We start from the raw sequence: 20947 nt of genomic DNA, 5'->3' as shown, positions 1-20947 counted from the left end.
GAATTTAATCCTGCCAGATGCCTTTTAATATAATGTTGCACTCACGAACATTGCGTTACATTTTTGCCATTTTAAGGCCATTCAAAAAGCAAACAAACATTAGAAAACTACAGGGCTACTTCCTTGAAAATGTTGCTGCCCTTTCGATGCAAGGTAACACAACCATTGGAAAAATGTGTTGTTGCTTCGTAAACTCCATGTTCAGTTGGAAGAGAGCACGGACAGCCAGCGATCAAGCGTCAGGGTCATATACATCACAAGTCTCTGTGGGGAAATTGGTTAGCGCGTTAGACTGTTAATCTAAAGGTTGGTGGTTCGAGCCCACCCAGGGACGACAGTGTTTTGTGCTCCATGATGTTGATGTGACATCCTGGACCTCTAATGAGATTCCCAGTTAATTTGGCCTGCTGAGGGTCAATAGCAACACAAGCCTATCAAGTGCAATCAAATAGTTAGCTTATTTGACTGTCAATCTCAAGTCTGGTACTTCGACACCACCCAGGGATGACATTTTTCAGATTGTAGAGATGTGAACTGACCCTTCCTGACTTGTTGTGAGTTTCCACGAGACTATGGCCTGCTGAGGGTCAGTATAACCACAAGTCTCTTTGGTGCAATTTGTTGGCGCGTTAGACTCTTAATTAAAAAATTGGTGATTTGAGCCCACCCAGGGATGCTGTCTTTCCGGTTCTAGCGATATTGAAGACCTTCCTGGCCTTACAGTAAGCTTGCTTTTGACCTGCCGTGTTTCCTGTTGTCACATGTGATTGGTGTGTTGTTGAACATGAAAGATGACAAGTTACTATACCTACTGGTAAAATGGCTGTCAATGGTCTCTGATATTCTGTTACTCAATAGCTTGATCATTCTGTGTTCTCCAAGGAACATATAATTTATTCTTATTAATCTGGCTTGTATGACAACGTAAATGATGTCAATCTGGCATGAAAAACCTTAGCATTTATAGTTATCTTGCGAGAAGGACAATGTTGGTTCAGTGTGTGTGTGTGTTTGTGTGTATATGTATGCCTATACGCCATGAAAGTGACTCGCTACTACATCATTCTTCCGGAGTCAGTCCCCTAATTATATTGAACTGGCTTGGCGATTATATATTACATTTGTAAAAATGCAGTTGTTTAAAATATATATTTATCAGAATATATTTGTGATTGTGGCTGAATTTAATCCTGCCAGATGCGTTTTAATATAATGTTGCACTGACGAACATTGCGCTACATTTTTGCCATTTTAAGGCCATTCAAAAAGCAAACAAACATTAGAAAACTACAGGGCTACTTCCTTGAAAATGTTGCTGCCCTTTCGATGCAAGGTAACACAACCATTGGAAAAATGTGTTGTTGTTTCGTAAACTCCATGTTCAGTTGGAAGAGAGCACGGACAGCCAGCGATCAAGCGTCAGGGTCATATACATCACAAGTCTCTGTGGCGCAATTGGTTAGCGCGTTAGACTGTTAATCTAAAGGTTGGTGGTTCGAGCCCACCCAGGGACGACAGTGTTTTGTGCTCCATGATGTGGATGTGACATCCTGGACCTCTAATGAGATTCCCAGTTAATTTGGCATGCTGAGGGTCAATGCCAACACAAGCCTCTCAAGTGCAATCAAACAGTTAGCTTGTTTGACTGTCAATCTCAAGTCTGGTGCTTCGACACCACCCAGGGATGACATTTTTCAGATTGTAGAGATGTGAACTGACCCTTCCTGACTTGTTGTGAGTTTCCACGAGACTATGGCCTGCTGAGGGTCAGTATAACCACAAGTCTCTTTGGTGCAATTTGTTGGCGCGTTAGACTCTTAATTAAAAAATTGGTGATTTGAGCCCACCCAGGGATGCTGTCTTTCCGTTTCTAGCGATATGGAAGACCTTCCTGGCCTTACAGTAAGCTTGCTTTTGACCTGCCGTGTTTCCTGTTGTCACATGTGATTGGTGTGTTGTTGAACATGAAAGATGACAAGTTACTATACCTACTGGTAAAATGGCTGTCAATGGTCTCTGATCTTCTGTTACTCAATAGCTTGATCATTCTGTGTTCTCCAAGGAACATATAATTTATTCTTATTAATCTGGCTTGTATGACAACGTAAATGATGTCAATCTGGCATGAAAAACCTTAGCATTTATAGTTATCTTGCGAGAAGGACAATGTTGGTTCAGTGTGTGTGTGTGTTTGTGTGTATATGTATGCCTATACGCCATGAAAGTGACTCGCTACTACATCATTCTTCCGGAGTCAGTCCCCTAATTATATTGAACTGGCTTGGCGATTATATATTACATTTGTAAAAATGCAGTTGTTTAAAATATATATTTATCAGAATATATTTGTGATTGTGGCTGAATTTAATCCTGCCAGATGCCTTTTAATATAATGTTGGACTGACGAACATTGCGCTACATTTTTGCCATTTTAAGGCCATTCAAAAAGCAAACAAACATTAGAAAACTACAGGGCTACTTCCTTGAAAATGTTGCTGCCCTTTCGATGCAAGGTAACACAACCATTGGAACAAATGTGTTGTTGTTTCGTAAACTCCATGTTCAGTTGGAAGAGAGCACGGACAGCCAGCGATCAAGCGTCTGGGTCATATACATCACAAGTCTCTGTGGCGCAATTGGTTAGCGCGTTAGACTGTTAATCTAAAGGTTGGTGGTTCGAGCCCACCCAGGGACGACAGTGTTTTGTGCTCCATGATGTGGATGTGACATCCTGGACCTCTAATGAGATTCCCAGTTAATTTGGCATGCTGAGGGTCAATGCCAACACAAGCCTCTCAAGTGCAATCAAACAGTTAGCTTGTTTGACTGTCAATCTCAAGTCTGGTGCTTCGACACCACCCAGGGATGACATTTTTCAGATTGTAGAGATGTGAACTGACCCTTCCTGACTTGTTGTGAGTTTCCACGAGACTATGGCCTGCTGAGGGTCAGTATAACCACAAGTCTCTTTGGTGCAATTTGTTGGCGCGTTAGACTCTTAATAAAAAAATTGGTGATTTGAGCCCACCCAGGGATGCTGTCTTTCCGTTTCTAGCGATATGGAAGACCTTCCTGGCCTTACAGTAAGCTTGCTTTTGACCTGCCGTGTTTCCTGTTGTCACATGTGATTGGTGTGTTGTTGAACATGAAAGATGACATGTTACTATACCTACTGGTAAAATGGCTGTCAATGGTCTCTGATCTTCTGTTACTCAATAGCTTGATCATTCTGTGTTCTCCAAGGAACATACAATTTATTCTTATTAATCTGGCTTGTATGACAACGTAAATGATGTCAATCTGGCATGAAAAACCTTAGCATTTATAGTTATCTTGCGAGAAGGACAATGTTGGTTCAGTGTGTGTGTGTGTGTTTGTGTGTATATGTATGCCTATACGCCATGAAAGTGACTCGCTACTACATCATTCTTCCGGAGTCAGTCCCCTAATTATATTGAACTGGCTTGGCGATTATATATTACATTTGTAAAAATGCAGTTGTTTAAAATATATATTTATCAGAATATATTTGTGATTGTGGCTGAATTTAATCCTGCCAGATGCCTTTTAATATAATTTTGGACTGACGAACATTGCGCTACATTTTTGCCATTTTAAGGCCATTCAAAAAGCAAACAAACATTAGAAAACTACAGGGCTACTTCCTTGAAAATGTTGCTGCCCTTTCGATGCAAGGTAACACAACCATTGGACAAATGTGTTGTTGTTTCGTAAACTCCATGTTCAGTTGGAAGAGAGCACGGACAGCCAGCGATCAAGCGTCAGGGTCATATACATCACAAGTCTCTGTGGCGCAATTGGTTAGCGCGTTAGACTGTTAATCTAAAGGTTGGTGGTTCGAGCCCACCCAGGGACGACAGTGTTTTGTGCTCCATGATGTGGATGTGACATCCTGGACCTCTAATGAGATTCCCAGTTAATTTGGCATGCTGAGGGTCAATGCCAACACAAGCCTCTCAAGTGCAATCAAACAGTTAGCTTGTTTGACTGTCAATCTCAAGTCTGGTGCTTCGACACCACCCAGGGATGACATTTTTCAGATTGTAGAGATGTGAACTGACCCTTCCTGACTTGTTGTGAGTTTCCACGAGACTATGGCCTGCTGAGGGTCAGTATAACCACAAGTCTCTTTGGTGCAATTTGTTGGCGCGTTAGACTCTTAATAAAAAATTGGTGATTTGAGCCCACCCAGGGATGCTGTCTTTCCGTTTCTAGCGATATGGAAGACCTTCCTGGCCTTACAGTAAGCTTGCTTTTGACCTGCCGTGTTTCCTGTTGTCACATGTGATTGGTGTGTTGTTGAACATGAAAGATGACATGTTACTATACCTACTGGTAAAATGGCTGTCAATGGTCTCTGATCTTCTGTTACTCAATAGCTTGATCATTCTGTGTTCTCCAAGGAACATACAATTTATTCTTATTAATCTGGCTTGTATGACAACGTAAATGATGTCAATCTGGCATGAAAAACCTTAGCATTTATAGTTATCTTGCGAGAAGGACAATGTTGGTTCAGTGTGTGTGTGTGTGTTTGTGTGTATATGTATGCCTATACGCCATGAAAGTGACTCGCTACTACATCATTCTTCCGGAGTCAGTCCCCTAATTATATTGAACTGGCTTGGCGATTATATATTACATTTGTAAAAATGCAGTTGTTTAAAATATATATTTATCAGAATATATTTGTGATTGTGGCTGAATTTAATCCTGCCAGATGCCTTTTAATATAATTTTGGACTGACGAACATTGCGCTACATTTTTGCCATTTTAAGGCCATTCAAAAAGCAAACAAACATTAGAAAACTACAGGGCTACTTCCTTGAAAATGTTGCTGCCCTTTCGATGCAAGGTAACACAACCATTGGACAAATGTGTTGTTGTTTCGTAAACTCCATGTTCAGTTGGAAGAGAGCACGGACAGCCAGCGATCAAGCGTCAGGGTCATATACATCACAAGTCTCTGTGGCGCAATTGGTTAGCGCGTTAGACTGTTAATCTAAAGGTTGGTGGTTCGAGCCCACCCAGGGACGACAGTGTTTTGTGCTCCATGATGTGGATGTGACATCCTGGACCTCTAATGAGATTCCCAGTTAATTTGGCATGCTGAGGGTCAATGCCAACACAAGCCTCTCAAGTGCAATCAAACAGTTAGCTTGTTTGACTGTCAATCTCAAGTCTGGTGCTTCGACACCACCCAGGGATGACATTTTTCAGATTGTAGAGATGTGAACTGACCCTTCCTGACTTGTTGTGAGTTTCCACGAGACTATGGCCTGCTGAGGGTCAGTATAACCACAAGTCTCTTTGGTGCAATTTGTTGGCGCGTTAGACTCTTAATAAAAAAATTGGTGATTTGAGCCCACCCAGGGATGCTGTCTTTCCGTTTCTAGCGATATGGAAGACCTTCCTGGCCTTACAGTAAGCTTGCTTTTGACCTGCCGTGTTTCCTGTTGTCACATGTGATTGGTGTGTTGTTGAACATGAAAGATGACATGTTACTATACCTACTGGTAAAATGGCTGTCAATGGTCTCTGATCTTCTGTTACTCAATAGCTTGATCATTCTGTGTTCTCCAAGGAACATACAATTTATTCTTATTAATCTGGCTTGTATGACAACGTAAATGATGTCAATCTGGCATGAAAAACCTTAGCATTTATAGTTATCTTGCGAGAAGGACAATGTTGGTTCAGTGTGTGTGTGTGTGTTTGTGTGTATATGTATGCCTATACGCCATGAAAGTGACTCGCTACTACATCATTCTTCCGGAGTCAGTCCCCTAATTATATTGAACTGGCTTGGCGATTATATATTACATTTGTAAAAATGCAGTTGTTTAAAATATATATTTATCAGAATATATTTGTGATTGTGGCTGAATTTAATCCTGCCAGATGCCTTTTAATATAATTTTGGACTGACGAACATTGCGCTACATTTTTGCCATTTTAAGGCCATTCAAAAAGCAAACAAACATTAGAAAACTACAGGGCTACTTCCTTGAAAATGTTGCTGCCCTTTCGATGCAAGGTAACACAACCATTGGACAAATGTGTTGTTGTTTCGTAAACTCCATGTTCAGTTGGAAGAGAGCACGGACAGCCAGCGATCAAGCGTCAGGGTCATATACATCACAAGTCTCTGTGGCGCAATTGGTTAGCGCGTTAGACTGTTAATCTAAAGGTTGGTGGTTCGAGCCCACCCAGGGACGACAGTGTTTTGTGCTCCATGATGTGGATGTGACATCCTGGACCTCTAATGAGATTCCCAGTTAATTTGGCATGCTGAGGGTCAATGCCAACACAAGCCTCTCAAGTGCAATCAAACAGTTAGCTTGTTTGACTGTCAATCTCAAGTCTGGTGCTTCGACACCACCCAGGGATGACATTTTTCAGATTGTAGAGATGTGAACTGACCCTTCCTGACTTGTTGTGAGTTTCCACGAGACTATGGCCTGCTGAGGGTCAGTATAACCACAAGTCTCTTTGGTGCAATTTGTTGGCGCGTTAGACTCTTAATAAAAAAATTGGTGATTTGAGCCCACCCAGGGATGCTGTCTTTCCGTTTCTAGCGATATGGAAGACCTTCCTGGCCTTACAGTAAGCTTGCTTTTGACCTGCCGTGTTTCCTGTTGTCACATGTGATTGGTGTGTTGTTGAACATGAAAGATGACATGTTACTATACCTACTGGTAAAATGGCTGTCAATGGTCTCTGATCTTCTGTTACTCAATAGCTTGATCATTCTGTGTTCTCCAAGGAACATACAATTTATTCTTATTAATCTGGCTTGTATGACAACGTAAATGATGTCAATCTGGCATGAAAAACCTTAGCATTTATAGTTATCTTGCGAGAAGGACAATGTTGGTTCAGTGTGTGTGTGTGTGTTTGTGTGTATATGTATGCCTATACGCCATGAAAGTGACTCGCTACTACATCATTCTTCCGGAGTCAGTCCCCTAATTATATTGAACTGGCTTGGCGATTATATATTACATTTGTAAAAATGCAGTTGTTTAAAATATATATTTATCAGAATATATTTGTGATTGTGGCTGAATTTAATCCTGCCAGATGCCTTTTAATATAATTTTGGACTGACGAACATTGCGCTACATTTTTGCCATTTTAAGGCCATTCAAAAAGCAAACAAACATTAGAAAACTACAGGGCTACTTCCTTGAAAATGTTGCTGCCCTTTCGATGCAAGGTAACACAACCATTGGACAAATGTGTTGTTGTTTCGTAAACTCCATGTTCAGTTGGAAGAGAGCACGGACAGCCAGCGATCAAGCGTCAGGGTCATATACATCACAAGTCTCTGTGGCGCAATTGGTTAGCGCGTTAGACTGTTAATCTAAAGGTTGGTGGTTCGAGCCCACCCAGGGACGACAGTGTTTTGTGCTCCATGATGTGGATGTGACATCCTGGACCTCTAATGAGATTCCCAGTTAATTTGGCATGCTGAGGGTCAATGCCAACACAAGCCTCTCAAGTGCAATCAAACAGTTAGCTTGTTTGACTGTCAATCTCAAGTCTGGTGCTTCGACACCACCCAGGGATGACATTTTTCAGATTGTAGAGATGTGAACTGACCCTTCCTGACTTGTTGTGAGTTTCCACGAGACTATGGCCTGCTGAGGGTCAGTATAACCACAACTCTCTTTGGTGCAATTTGTTGGCGCGTTAGACTCTTAATAAAAAAATTGGTGATTTGAGCCCACCCATGGATGCTGTCTTTCCGTTTCTAGCGATATGGAAGACCTTCCTGGCCTTACAGTAAGCTTGCTTTTGACCTGCCGTGTTTCCTGTTGTCACATGTGATTGGTGTGTTGTTGAACATGAAAGATGACATGTTACTATACCTACTGGTAAAATGGCTGTCAATGGTCTCTGATCTTCTGTTACTCAATAGCTTGATCATTCTGTGTTCTCCAAGGAACATACAATTTATTCTTATTAATCTGGCTTGTATGACAACGTAAATGATGTCAATCTGGCATGAAAAACCTTAGCATTTATAGTTATCTTGCGAGAAGGACAATGTTGGTTCAGTGTGTGTGTGTGTGTTTGTGTGTATATGTATGCCTATACGCCATGAAAGTGACTCGCTACTACATCATTCTTCCGGAGTCAGTCCCCTAATTATATTGAACTGGCTTGGCGATTATATATTACATTTGTAAAAATGCAGTTGTTTAAAATATATATTTATCAGAATATATTTGTGATTGTGGCTGAATTTAATCCTGCCAGATGCCTTTTAATATAATTTTGGACTGACGAACATTGCGCTACATTTTTGCCATTTTAAGGCCATTCAAAAAGCAAACAAACATTAGAAAACTACAGGGCTACTTCCTTGAAAATGTTGCTGCCCTTTCGATGCAAGGTAACACAACCATTGGACAAATGTGTTGTTGTTTCGTAAACTCCATGTTCAGTTGGAAGAGAGCACGGACAGCCAGCGATCAAGCGTCAGGGTCATATACATCACAAGTCTCTGTGGCGCAATTGGTTAGCGCGTTAGACTGTTAATCTAAAGGTTGGTGGTTCGAGCCCACCCAGGGACGACAGTGTTTTGTGCTCCATGATGTGGATGTGACATCCTGGACCTCTAATGAGATTCCCAGTTAATTTGGCATGCTGAGGGTCAATGCCAACACAAGCCTCTCAAGTGCAATCAAACAGTTAGCTTGTTTGACTGTCAATCTCAAGTCTGGTGCTTCGACACCACCCAGGGATGACATTTTTCAGATTGTAGAGATGTGAACTGACCCTTCCTGACTTGTTGTGAGTTTCCACGAGACTATGGCCTGCTGAGGGTCAGTATAACCACAACTCTCTTTGGTGCAATTTGTTGGCGCGTTAGACTCTTAATAAAAAAATTGGTGATTTGAGCCCACCCATGGATGCTGTCTTTCCGTTTCTAGCGATATGGAAGACCTTCCTGGCCTTACAGTAAGCTTGCTTTTGACCTGCCGTGTTTCCTGTTGTCACATGTGATTGGTGTGTTGTTGAACATGAAAGATGACATGTTACTATACCTACTGGTAAAATGGCTGTCAATGGTCTCTGATCTTCTGTTACTCAATAGCTTGATCATTCTGTGTTCTCCAAGGAACATACAATTTATTCTTATTAATCTGGCTTGTATGACAACGTAAATGATGTCAATCTGGCATGAAAAACCTTAGCATTTATAGTTATCTTGCGAGAAGGACAATGTTGGTTCAGTGTGTGTGTGTGTGTTTGTGTGTATATGTATGCCTATACGCCATGAAAGTGACTCGCTACTACATCATTCTTCCGGAGTCAGTCCCCTAATTATATTGAACTGGCTTGGCGATTATATATTACATTTGTAAAAATGCAGTTGTTTAAAATATATATTTATCAGAATATATTTGTGATTGTGGCTGAATTTAATCCTGCCAGATGCCTTTTAATATAATTTTGGACTGACGAACATTGCGCTACATTTTTGCCATTTTAAGGCCATTCAAAAAGCAAACAAACATTAGAAAACTACAGGGCTACTTCCTTGAAAATGTTGCTGCCCTTTCGATGCAAGGTAACACAACCATTGGACAAATGTGTTGTTGTTTCGTAAACTCCATGTTCAGTTGGAAGAGAGCACGGACAGCCAGCGATCAAGCGTCAGGGTCATATACATCACAAGTCTCTGTGGCGCAATTGGTTAGCGCGTTAGACTGTTAATCTAAAGGTTGGTGGTTCGAGCCCACCCAGGGACGACAGTGTTTTGTGCTCCATGATGTGGATGTGACATCCTGGACCTCTAATGAGATTCCCAGTTAATTTGGCATGCTGAGGGTCAATGCCAACACAAGCCTCTCAAGTGCAATCAAACAGTTAGCTTGTTTGACTGTCAATCTCAAGTCTGGTGCTTCGACACCACCCAGGGATGACATTTTTCAGATTGTAGAGATGTGAACTGACCCTTCCTGACTTGTTGTGAGTTTCCACGAGACTATGGCCTGCTGAGGGTCAGTATAACCACAACTCTCTTTGGTGCAATTTGTTGGCGCGTTAGACTCTTAATAAAAAAATTGGTGATTTGAGCCCACCCATGGATGCTGTCTTTCCGTTTCTAGCGATATGGAAGACCTTCCTGGCCTTACAGTAAGCTTGCTTTTGACCTGCCGTGTTTCCTGTTGTCACATGTGATTGGTGTGTTGTTGAACATGAAAGATGACATGTTACTATACCTACTGGTAAAATGGCTGTCAATGGTCTCTGATCTTCTGTTACTCAATAGCTTGATCATTCTGTGTTCTCCAAGGAACATACAATTTATTCTTATTAATCTGGCTTGTATGACAACGTAAATGATGTCAATCTGGCATGAAAAACCTTAGCATTTATAGTTATCTTGCGAGAAGGACAATGTTGGTTCAGTGTGTGTGTGTGTGTTTGTGTGTATATGTATGCCTATACGCCATGAAAGTGACTCGCTACTACATCATTCTTCCGGAGTCAGTCCCCTAATTATATTGAACTGGCTTGGCGATTATATATTACATTTGTAAAAATGCAGTTGTTTAAAATATATATTTATCAGAATATATTTGTGATTGTGGCTGAATTTAATCCTGCCAGATGCCTTTTAATATAATTTTGGACTGACGAACATTGCGCTACATTTTTGCCATTTTAAGGCCATTCAAAAAGCAAACAAACATTAGAAAACTACAGGGCTACTTCCTTGAAAATGTTGCTGCCCTTTCGATGCAAGGTAACACAACCATTGGACAAATGTGTTGTTGTTTCGTAAACTCCATGTTCAGTTGGAAGAGAGCACGGACAGCCAGCGATCAAGCGTCAGGGTCATATACATCACAAGTCTCTGTGGCGCAATTGGTTAGCGCGTTAGACTGTTAATCTAAAGGTTGGTGGTTCGAGCCCACCCAGGGACGACAGTGTTTTGTGCTCCATGATGTGGATGTGACATCCTGGACCTCTAATGAGATTCCCAGTTAATTTGGCATGCTGAGGGTCAATGCCAACACAAGCCTCTCAAGTGCAATCAAACAGTTAGCTTGTTTGACTGTCAATCTCAAGTCTGGTGCTTCGACACCACCCAGGGATGACATTTTTCAGATTGTAGAGATGTGAACTGACCCTTCCTGACTTGTTGTGAGTTTCCACGAGACTATGGCCTGCTGAGGGTCAGTATAACCACAACTCTCTTTGGTGCAATTTGTTGGCGCGTTAGACTCTTAATAAAAAAATTGGTGATTTGAGCCCACCCATGGATGCTGTCTTTCCGTTTCTAGCGATATGGAAGACCTTCCTGGCCTTACAGTAAGCTTGCTTTTGACCTGCCGTGTTTCCTGTTGTCACATGTGATTGGTGTGTTGTTGAACATGAAAGATGACATGTTACTATACCTACTGGTAAAATGGCTGTCAATGGTCTCTGATCTTCTGTTACTCAATAGCTTGATCATTCTGTGTTCTCCAAGGAACATACAATTTATTCTTATTAATCTGGCTTGTATGACAACGTAAATGATGTCAATCTGGCATGAAAAACCTTAGCATTTATAGTTATCTTGCGAGAAGGACAATGTTGGTTCAGTGTGTGTGTGTGTGTTTGTGTGTATATGTATGCCTATACGCCATGAAAGTGACTCGCTACTACATCATTCTTCCGGAGTCAGTCCCCTAATTATATTGAACTGGCTTGGCGATTATATATTACATTTGTAAAAATGCAGTTGTTTAAAATATATATTTATCAGAATATATTTGTGATTGTGGCTGAATTTAATCCTGCCAGATGCCTTTTAATATAATTTTGGACTGACGAACATTGCGCTACATTTTTGCCATTTTAAGGCCATTCAAAAAGCAAACAAACATTAGAAAACTACAGGGCTACTTCCTTGAAAATGTTGCTGCCCTTTCGATGCAAGGTAACACAACCATTGGACAAATGTGTTGTTGTTTCGTAAACTCCATGTTCAGTTGGAAGAGAGCACGGACAGCCAGCGATCAAGCGTCAGGGTCATATACATCACAAGTCTCTGTGGCGCAATTGGTTAGCGCGTTAGACTGTTAATCTAAAGGTTGGTGGTTCGAGCCCACCCAGGGACGACAGTGTTTTGTGCTCCATGATGTGGATGTGACATCCTGGACCTCTAATGAGATTCCCAGTTAATTTGGCATGCTGAGGGTCAATGCCAACACAAGCCTCTCAAGTGCAATCAAACAGTTAGCTTGTTTGACTGTCAATCTCAAGTCTGGTGCTTCGACACCACCCAGGGATGACATTTTTCAGATTGTAGAGATGTGAACTGACCCTTCCTGACTTGTTGTGAGTTTCCACGAGACTATGGCCTGCTGAGGGTCAGTATAACCACAACTCTCTTTGGTGCAATTTGTTGGCGCGTTAGACTCTTAATAAAAAAATTGGTGATTTGAGCCCACCCATGGATGCTGTCTTTCCGTTTCTAGCGATATGGAAGACCTTCCTGGCCTTACAGTAAGCTTGCTTTTGACCTGCCGTGTTTCCTGTTGTCACATGTGATTGGTGTGTTGTTGAACATGAAAGATGACATGTTACTATACCTACTGGTAAAATGGCTGTCAATGGTCTCTGATCTTCTGTTACTCAATAGCTTGATCATTCTGTGTTCTCCAAGGAACATACAATTTATTCTTATTAATCTGGCTTGTATGACAACGTAAATGATGTCAATCTGGCATGAAAAACCTTAGCATTTATAGTTATCTTGCGAGAAGGACAATGTTGGTTCAGTGTGTGTGTGTGTGTTTGTGTGTATATGTATGCCTATACGCCATGAAAGTGACTCGCTACTACATCATTCTTCCGGAGTCAGTCCCCTAATTATATTGAACTGGCTTGGCGATTATATATTACATTTGTAAAAATGCAGTTGTTTAAAATATATATTTATCAGAATATATTTGTGATTGTGGCTGAATTTAATCCTGCCAGATGCCTTTTAATATAATTTTGGACTGACGAACATTGCGCTACATTTTTGCCATTTTAAGGCCATTCAAAAAGCAAACAAACATTAGAAAACTACAGGGCTACTTCCTTGAAAATGTTGCTGCCCTTTCGATGCAAGGTAACACAACCATTGGACAAATGTGTTGTTGTTTCGTAAACTCCATGTTCAGTTGGAAGAGAGCACGGACAGCCAGCGATCAAGCGTCAGGGTCATATACATCACAAGTCTCTGTGGCGCAATTGGTTAGCGCGTTAGACTGTTAATCTAAAGGTTGGTGGTTCGAGCCCACCCAGGGACGACAGTGTTTTGTGCTCCATGATGTGGATGTGACATCCTGGACCTCTAATGAGATTCCCAGTTAATTTGGCATGCTGAGGGTCAATGCCAACACAAGCCTCTCAAGTGCAATCAAACAGTTAGCTTGTTTGACTGTCAATCTCAAGTCTGGTGCTTCGACACCACCCAGGGATGACATTTTTCAGATTGTAGAGATGTGAACTGACCCTTCCTGACTTGTTGTGAGTTTCCACGAGACTATGGCCTGCTGAGGGTCAGTATAACCACAACTCTCTTTGGTGCAATTTGTTGGCGCGTTAGACTCTTAATAAAAAAATTGGTGATTTGAGCCCACCCATGGATGCTGTCTTTCCGTTTCTAGCGATATGGAAGACCTTCCTGGCCTTACAGTAAGCTTGCTTTTGACCTGCCGTGTTTCCTGTTGTCACATGTGATTGGTGTGTTGTTGAACATGAAAGATGACATGTTACTATACCTACTGGTAAAATGGCTGTCAATGGTCTCTGATCTTCTGTTACTCAATAGCTTGATCATTCTGTGTTCTCCAAGGAACATACAATTTATTCTTATTAATCTGGCTTGTATGACAACGTAAATGATGTCAATCTGGCATGAAAAACCTTAGCATTTATAGTTATCTTGCGAGAAGGACAATGTTGGTTCAGTGTGTGTGTGTGTGTTTGTGTGTATATGTATGCCTATACGCCATGAAAGTGACTCGCTACTACATCATTCTTCCGGAGTCAGTCCCCTAATTATATTGAACTGGCTTGGCGATTATATATTACATTTGTAAAAATGCAGTTGTTTAAAATATATATTTATCAGAATATATTTGTGATTGTGGCTGAATTTAATCCTGCCAGATGCCTTTTAATATAATTTTGGACTGACGAACATTGCGCTACATTTTTGCCATTTTAAGGCCATTCAAAAAGCAAACAAACATTAGAAAACTACAGGGCTACTTCCTTGAAAATGTTGCTGCCCTTTCGATGCAAGGTAACACAACCATTGGACAAATGTGTTGTTGTTTCGTAAACTCCATGTTCAGTTGGAAGAGAGCACGGACAGCCAGCGATCAAGCGTCAGGGTCATATACATCACAAGTCTCTGTGGCGCAATTGGTTAGCGCGTTAGACTGTTAATCTAAAGGTTGGTGGTTCGAGCCCACCCAGGGACGACAGTGTTTTGTGCTCCATGATGTGGATGTGACATCCTGGACCTCTAATGAGATTCCCAGTTAATTTGGCATGCTGAGGGTCAATGCCAACACAAGCCTCTCAAGTGCAATCAAACAGTTAGCTTGTTTGACTGTCAATCTCAAGTCTGGTGCTTCGACACCACCCAGGGATGACATTTTTCAGATTGTAGAGATGTGAACTGACCCTTCCTGACTTGTTGTGAGTTTCCACGAGACTATGGCCTGCTGAGGGTCAGTATAACCACAACTCTCTTTGGTGCAATTTGTTGGCGCGTTAGACTCTTAATAAAAAAATTGGTGATTTGAGCCCACCCATGGATGCTGTCTTTCCGTTTCTAGCGATATGGAAGACCTTCCTGGCCTTACAGTAAGCTTGCTTTTGACCTGCCGTGTTTCCTGTTGTCACATGTGATTGGTGTGTTGTTGAACATGAAAGATGACATGTTACTATACCTACTGGTAAAATGGCTGTCAATGGTCTCTGATCTTCTGTTACTCAATAGCTTGATCATTCTGTGTTCTCCAAGGAACATACAATTTATTCTTATTAATCTGGCTTGTATGACAACGTAAATGATGTCAATCTGGCATGAAAAACCTTAGCATTTATAGTTATCTTGCGAGAAGGACAATGTTGGTTCAGTGTGTGTGTGTGTGTTTGTGTGTATATGTATGCCTATACGCCATGAAAGTGACTCGCTACTACATCATTCTTCCGGAGTCAGTCCCCTAATTATATTGAACTGGCTTGGCGATTATATATTACATTTGTAAAAATGCAGTTGTTTAAAATATATATTTATCAGAATATATTTGTGATTGTGGCTGAATTTAATCCTGCCAGATGCCTTTTAATATAATTTTGGACTGACGAACATTGCGCTACATTTTTGCCATTTTAAGGCCATTCAAAAAGCAAACAAACATTAGAAAACTACAGGGCTACTTCCTTGAAAATGTTGCTGCCCTTTCGATGCAAGGTAACACAACCATTGGACAAATGTGTTGTTGTTTCGTAAACTCCATGTTCAGTTGGAAGAGAGCACGGACAGCCAGCGATCAAGCGTCAGGGTCATATACATCACAAGTCTCTGTGGCGCAATTGGTTAGCGCGTTAGACTGTTAATCTAAAGGTTGGTGGTTCGAGCCCACCCAGGGACGACAGTGTTTTGTGCTCCATGATGTGGATGTGACATCCTGGACCTCTAATGAGATTCCCAGTTAATTTGGCATGCTGAGGGTCAATGCCAACACAAGCCTCTCAAGTGCAATCAAACAGTTAGCTTGTTTGACTGTCAATCTCAAGTCTGGTGCTTCGACACCACCCAGGGATGACATTTTTCAGATTGTAGAGATGTGAACTGACCCTTCCTGACTTGTTGTGAGTTTCCACGAGACTATGGCCTGCTGAGGGTCAGTATAACCACAACTCTCTTTGGTGCAATTTGTTGGCGCGTTAGACTCTTAATAAAAAAATTGGTGATTTGAGCCCACCCATGGATGCTGTCTTTCCGTTTCTAGCGATATGGAAGACCTTCCTGGCCTTACAGTAAGCTTGCTTTTGACCTGCCGTGTTTCCTGTTGTCACATGTGATTGGTGTGTTGTTGAACATGAAAGATGACATGTTACTATACCTACTGGTAAAATGGCTGTCAATGGTCTCTGATCTTCTGTTACTCAATAGCTTGATCATTCTGTGTTCTCCAAGGAACATACAATTTATTCTTATTAATCTGGCTTGTATGACAACGTAAATGATGTCAATCTGGCATGAAAAACCTTAGCATTTATAGTTATCTTGCGAGAAGGACAATGTTGGTTCAGTGTGTGTGTGTGTGTTTGTGTGTATATGTATGCCTATACGCCATGAAAGTGACTCGCTACTACATCATTCTTCCGGAGTCAGTCCCCTAATTATATTGAACTGGCTTGGCGATTATATATTACATTTGTAAAAATGCAGTTGTTTAAAATATATATTTATCAGAATATATTTGTGATTGTGGCTGAATTTAATCCTGCCAGATGCCTTTTAATATAATTTTGGACTGACGAACATTGCGCTACATTTTTGCCATTTTAAGGCCATTCAAAAAGCAAACAAACATTAGAAAACTACAGGGCTACTTCCTTGAAAATGTTGCTGCCCTTTCGATGCAAGGTAACACAACCATTGGACAAATGTGTTGTTGTTTCGTAAACTCCATGTTCAGTTGGAAGAGAGCACGGACAGCCAGCGATCAAGCGTCAGGGTCATATACATCACAAGTCTCTGTGGCGCAATTGGTTAGCGCGTTAGACTGTTAATCTAAAGGTTGGTGGTTCGAGCCCACCCAGGGACGACAGTGTTTTGTGCTCCATGATGTGGATGTGACATCCTGGACCTCTAATGAGATTCCCAGTTAATTTGGCATGCTGAGGGTCAATGCCAACACAAGCCTCTCAAGTGCAATCAAACAGTTAGCTTGTTTGACTGTCAATCTCAAGTCTGGTGCTTCGACACCACCCAGGGATGACATTTTTCAGATTGTAGAGATGTGAACTGACCCTTCCTGACTTGTTGTGAGTTTCCACGAGACTATGGCCTGCTGAGGGTCAGTATAACCACAACTCTCTTTGGTGCAATTTGTTGGCGCGTTAGACTCTTAATAAAAAAATTGGTGATTTGAGCCCACCCATGGATGCTGTCTTTCCGTTTCTAGCGATATGGAAGACCTTCCTGGCCTTACAGTAAGCTTGCTTTTGACCTGCCGTGTTTCCTGTTGTCACATGTGATTGGTGTGTTGTTGAACATGAAAGATGACATGTTACTATACCTACTGGTAAAATGGCTGTCAATGGTCTCTGATCTTCTGTTACTCAATAGCTTGATCATTCTGTGTTCTCCAAGGAACATACAATTTATTCTTATTAATCTGGCTTGTATGACAACGTAAATGATGTCAATCTGGCATGAAAAACCTTAGCATTTATAGTTATCTTGCGAGAAGGACAATGTTGGTTCAGTGTGTGTGTGTGTGTTTGTGTGTATATGTATGCCTATACGCCATGAAAGTGACTCGCTACTACATCATTCTTCCGGAGTCAGTCCCCTAATTATATTGAACTGGCTTGGCGATTATATATTACATTTGTAAAAATGCAGTTGTTTAAAATATATATTTATCAGAATATATTTGTGATTGTGGCTGAATTTAATCCTGCCAGATGCCTTTTAATATAATTTTGGACTGACGAACATTGCGCTACATTTTTGCCATTTTAAGGCCATTCAAAAAGCAAACAAACATTAGAAAACTACAGGGCTACTTCCTTGAAAATGTTGCTGCCCTTTCGATGCAAGGTAACACAACCATTGGACAAATGTGTTGTTGTTTCGTAAACTCCATGTTCAGTTGGAAGAGAGCACGGACAGCCAGCGATCAAGCGTCAGGGTCATATACATCACAAGTCTCTGTGGCGCAATTGGTTAGCGCGTTAGACTGTTAATCTAAAGGTTGGTGGTTCGAGCCCACCCAGGGACGACAGTGTTTTGTGCTCCATGATGTGGATGTGACATCCTGGACCTCTAATGAGATTCCCAGTTAATTTGGCATGCTGAGGGTCAATGCCAACACAAGCCTCTCAAGTGCAATCAAACAGTTAGCTTGTTTGACTGTCAATCTCAAGTCTGGTGCTTCGACACCACCCAGGGATGACATTTTTCAGATTGTAGAGATGTGAACTGACCCTTCCTGACTTGTTGTGAGTTTCCACGAGACTATGGCCTGCTGAGGGTCAGTATAACCACAACTCTCTTTGGTGCAATTTGTTGGCGCGTTAGACTCTTAATAAAAAAATTGGTGATTTGAGCCCACCCATGGATGCTGTCTTTCCGTTTCTAGCGATATGGAAGACCTTCCTGGCCTTACAGTAAGCTTGCTTTTGACCTGCCGTGTTTCCTGTTGTCACATGTGATTGGTGTGTTGTTGAACATGAAAGATGACATGTTACTATACCTACTGGTAAAATGGCTGTCAATGGTCTCTGATCTTCTGTTACTCAATAGCTTGATCATTCTGTGTTCTCCAAGGAACATACAATTTATTCTTATTAATCTGGCTTGTATGACAACGTAAATGATGTCAATCTGGCATGAAAAACCTTAGCATTTATAGTTATCTTGCGAGAAGGACAATGTTGGTTCAGTGTGTGTGTGTGTGTTTGTGTGTATATGTATGCCTATACGCCATGAAAGTGACTCGCTACTACATCATTCTTCCGGAGTCAGTCCCCTAATTATATTGAACTGGCTTGGCGATTATATATTACATTTGTAAAAATGCAGTTGTTTAAAATATATATTTATCAGAATATATTTGTGATTGTGGCTGAATTTAATCCTGCCAGATGCCTTTTAATATAATTTTGGACTGACGAACATTGCGCTACATTTTTGCCATTTTAAGGCCATTCAAAAAGCAAACAAACATTAGAAAACTACAGGGCTACTTCCTTGAAAATGTTGCTGCCCTTTCGATGCAAGGTAACACAACCATTGGACAAATGTGTTGTTGTTTCGTAAACTCCATGTTCAGTTGGAAGAGAGCACGGACAGCCAGCGATCAAGCGTCAGGGTCATATACATCACAAGTCTCTGTGGCGCAATTGGTTAGCGCGTTAGACTGTTAATCTAAAGGTTGGTGGTTCGAGCCCACCCAGGGACGACAGTGTTTTGTGCTCCATGATGTGGATGTGACATCCTGGACCTCTAATGAGATTCCCAGTTAATTTGGCATGCTGAGGGTCAATGCCAACACAAGCCTCTCAAGTGCAATCAAACAGTTAGCTTGTTTGACTGTCAATCTCAAGTCTGGTGCTTCGACACCACCCAGGGATGACATTTTTCAGATTGTAGAGATGTGAACTGACCCTTCCTGACTTGTTGTGAGTTTCCACGAGACTATGGCCTGCTGAGGGTCAGTATAACCACAACTCTCTTTGGTGCAATTTGTTGGCGCGTTAGACTCTTAATAAAAAAATTGGTGATTTGAGCCCACCCATGGATGCTGTCTTTCCGTTTCTAGCGATATGGAAGACCTTCCTGGCCTTACAGTAAGCTTGCTTTTGACCTGCCGTGTTTCCTGTTGTCACATGTGATTGGTGTGTTGTTGAACATGAAAGATGACATGTTACTATACCTACTGGTAAAATGGCTGTCAATGGTCTCTGATCTTCTGTTACTCAATAGCTTGATCATTCTGTGTTCTCCAAGGAACATACAATTTATTCTTATTAATCTGGCTTGTATGACAACGTAAATGATGTCAATCTGGCATGAAAAACCTTAGCATTTATAGTTATCTTGCGAGAAGGACAATGTTGGTTCAGTGTGTGTGTGTGTGTTTGTGTGTATATGTATGCCTATACGCCATGAAAGTGACTCGCTACTACATCATTCTTCCGGAGTCAGTCCCCTAATTATATTGAACTGGCTTGGCGATTATATATTACATTTGTAAAAATGCAGTTGTTTAAAATATATATTTATCAGAATATATTTGTGATTGTGGCTGAATTTAATCCTGCCAGATGCCTTTTAATATAATTTTGGACTGACGAACATTGCGCTACATTTTTGCCATTTTAAGGCCATTCAAAAAGCAAACAAACATTAGAAAACTACAGGGCTACTTCCTTGAAAATGTTGCTGCCCTTTCGATGCAAGGTAACACAACCATTGGACAAATGTGTTGTTGTTTCGTAAACTCCATGTTCAGTTGGAAGAGAGCACGGACAGCCAGCGATCAAGCGTCAGGGTCATATACATCACAAGTCTCTGTGGCGCAATTGGTTAGCGCGTTAGACTGTTAATCTAAAGGTTGGTGGTTCGAGCCCACCCAGGGACGACAGTGTTTTGTGCTCCATGATGTGGATGTGACATCCTGGACCTCTAATGAGATTCCCAGTTAATTTGGCATGCTGAGGGTCAATGCCAACACAAGCCTCTCAAGTGCAATCAAACAGTTAGCTTGTTTGACTGTCAATCTCAAGTCTGGTGCTTCGACACCACCCAGGGATGACATTTTTCAGATTGTAGAGATGTGAACTGACCCTTCCTGACTTGTTGTGAGTTTCCACGAGACTATGGCCTGCTGAGGGTCAGTATAACCACAACTCTCTTTGGTGCAATTTGTTGGCGCGTTAGACTCTTAATAAAAAAATTGGTGATTTGAGCCCACCCATGGATGCTGTCTTTCCGTTTCTAGCGATATGGAAGACCTTCCTGGCCTTACAGTAAGCTTGCTTTTGACCTGCCGTGTTTCCTGTTGTCACATGTGATTGGTGTGTTGTTGAACATGAAAGATGACATGTTACTATACCTACTGGTAAAATGGCTGTCAATGGTCTCTGATCTTCTGTTACTCAATA

The 20947-nt window shown here is 41.4% G+C and overlaps 18 non-coding genes across 18 annotated transcripts; all 18 read left to right on the top strand.

The window, feature by feature from the left end:
• The first annotated feature begins 260 nt into the window (after positions 1-260).
• On the top strand, positions 261-334 carry trnan-guu (transfer RNA asparagine (anticodon GUU)). Its single transcript has one exon. It is a non-coding gene; the product is annotated as a tRNA-Asn (tRNA).
• A 1106-nt stretch (positions 335-1440) lies between these two features.
• trnan-guu (transfer RNA asparagine (anticodon GUU)) lies at positions 1441-1514 on the top strand. The gene has a single exon. It is a non-coding gene; the product is annotated as a tRNA-Asn (tRNA).
• A 1107-nt stretch (positions 1515-2621) lies between these two features.
• On the top strand, positions 2622-2695 carry trnan-guu (transfer RNA asparagine (anticodon GUU)). Its single transcript has one exon. It is a non-coding gene; the product is annotated as a tRNA-Asn (tRNA).
• A 1108-nt stretch (positions 2696-3803) lies between these two features.
• trnan-guu (transfer RNA asparagine (anticodon GUU)) lies at positions 3804-3877 on the top strand. The gene has a single exon. It is a non-coding gene; the product is annotated as a tRNA-Asn (tRNA).
• A 1107-nt stretch (positions 3878-4984) lies between these two features.
• trnan-guu (transfer RNA asparagine (anticodon GUU)) lies at positions 4985-5058 on the top strand. The gene has a single exon. It is a non-coding gene; the product is annotated as a tRNA-Asn (tRNA).
• A 1108-nt stretch (positions 5059-6166) lies between these two features.
• trnan-guu (transfer RNA asparagine (anticodon GUU)) lies at positions 6167-6240 on the top strand. The gene has a single exon. It is a non-coding gene; the product is annotated as a tRNA-Asn (tRNA).
• Positions 6241-7348: 1108 nt separating this feature from the next.
• trnan-guu (transfer RNA asparagine (anticodon GUU)) lies at positions 7349-7422 on the top strand. The gene has a single exon. It is a non-coding gene; the product is annotated as a tRNA-Asn (tRNA).
• Positions 7423-8530: 1108 nt separating this feature from the next.
• trnan-guu (transfer RNA asparagine (anticodon GUU)) lies at positions 8531-8604 on the top strand. The gene has a single exon. It is a non-coding gene; the product is annotated as a tRNA-Asn (tRNA).
• A 1108-nt stretch (positions 8605-9712) lies between these two features.
• trnan-guu (transfer RNA asparagine (anticodon GUU)) lies at positions 9713-9786 on the top strand. Its single transcript has one exon. It is a non-coding gene; the product is annotated as a tRNA-Asn (tRNA).
• A 1108-nt stretch (positions 9787-10894) lies between these two features.
• trnan-guu (transfer RNA asparagine (anticodon GUU)) lies at positions 10895-10968 on the top strand. The gene has a single exon. It is a non-coding gene; the product is annotated as a tRNA-Asn (tRNA).
• A 1108-nt stretch (positions 10969-12076) lies between these two features.
• trnan-guu (transfer RNA asparagine (anticodon GUU)) lies at positions 12077-12150 on the top strand. Its single transcript has one exon. It is a non-coding gene; the product is annotated as a tRNA-Asn (tRNA).
• A 1108-nt stretch (positions 12151-13258) lies between these two features.
• Positions 13259-13332, top strand: trnan-guu (transfer RNA asparagine (anticodon GUU)). Its single transcript has one exon. It is a non-coding gene; the product is annotated as a tRNA-Asn (tRNA).
• A 1108-nt stretch (positions 13333-14440) lies between these two features.
• Positions 14441-14514, top strand: trnan-guu (transfer RNA asparagine (anticodon GUU)). Its single transcript has one exon. It is a non-coding gene; the product is annotated as a tRNA-Asn (tRNA).
• A 1108-nt stretch (positions 14515-15622) lies between these two features.
• On the top strand, positions 15623-15696 carry trnan-guu (transfer RNA asparagine (anticodon GUU)). Its single transcript has one exon. It is a non-coding gene; the product is annotated as a tRNA-Asn (tRNA).
• Positions 15697-16804: 1108 nt separating this feature from the next.
• trnan-guu (transfer RNA asparagine (anticodon GUU)) lies at positions 16805-16878 on the top strand. Its single transcript has one exon. It is a non-coding gene; the product is annotated as a tRNA-Asn (tRNA).
• A 1108-nt stretch (positions 16879-17986) lies between these two features.
• trnan-guu (transfer RNA asparagine (anticodon GUU)) lies at positions 17987-18060 on the top strand. The gene has a single exon. It is a non-coding gene; the product is annotated as a tRNA-Asn (tRNA).
• Positions 18061-19168: 1108 nt separating this feature from the next.
• On the top strand, positions 19169-19242 carry trnan-guu (transfer RNA asparagine (anticodon GUU)). Its single transcript has one exon. It is a non-coding gene; the product is annotated as a tRNA-Asn (tRNA).
• Positions 19243-20350: 1108 nt separating this feature from the next.
• Positions 20351-20424, top strand: trnan-guu (transfer RNA asparagine (anticodon GUU)). The gene has a single exon. It is a non-coding gene; the product is annotated as a tRNA-Asn (tRNA).
• The last annotated feature ends 523 nt before the right edge of the window (positions 20425-20947 follow it).

This window comes from Oncorhynchus kisutch, unplaced genomic scaffold, assembly GCF_002021735.2.
Source record: "Oncorhynchus kisutch isolate 150728-3 unplaced genomic scaffold, Okis_V2 scaffold922, whole genome shotgun sequence".
In the NCBI taxonomy this organism is placed as follows: domain Eukaryota; kingdom Metazoa; phylum Chordata; class Actinopteri; order Salmoniformes; family Salmonidae; genus Oncorhynchus; species Oncorhynchus kisutch.
This window is presented reverse-complemented; position numbering and strand designations above follow the sequence as displayed.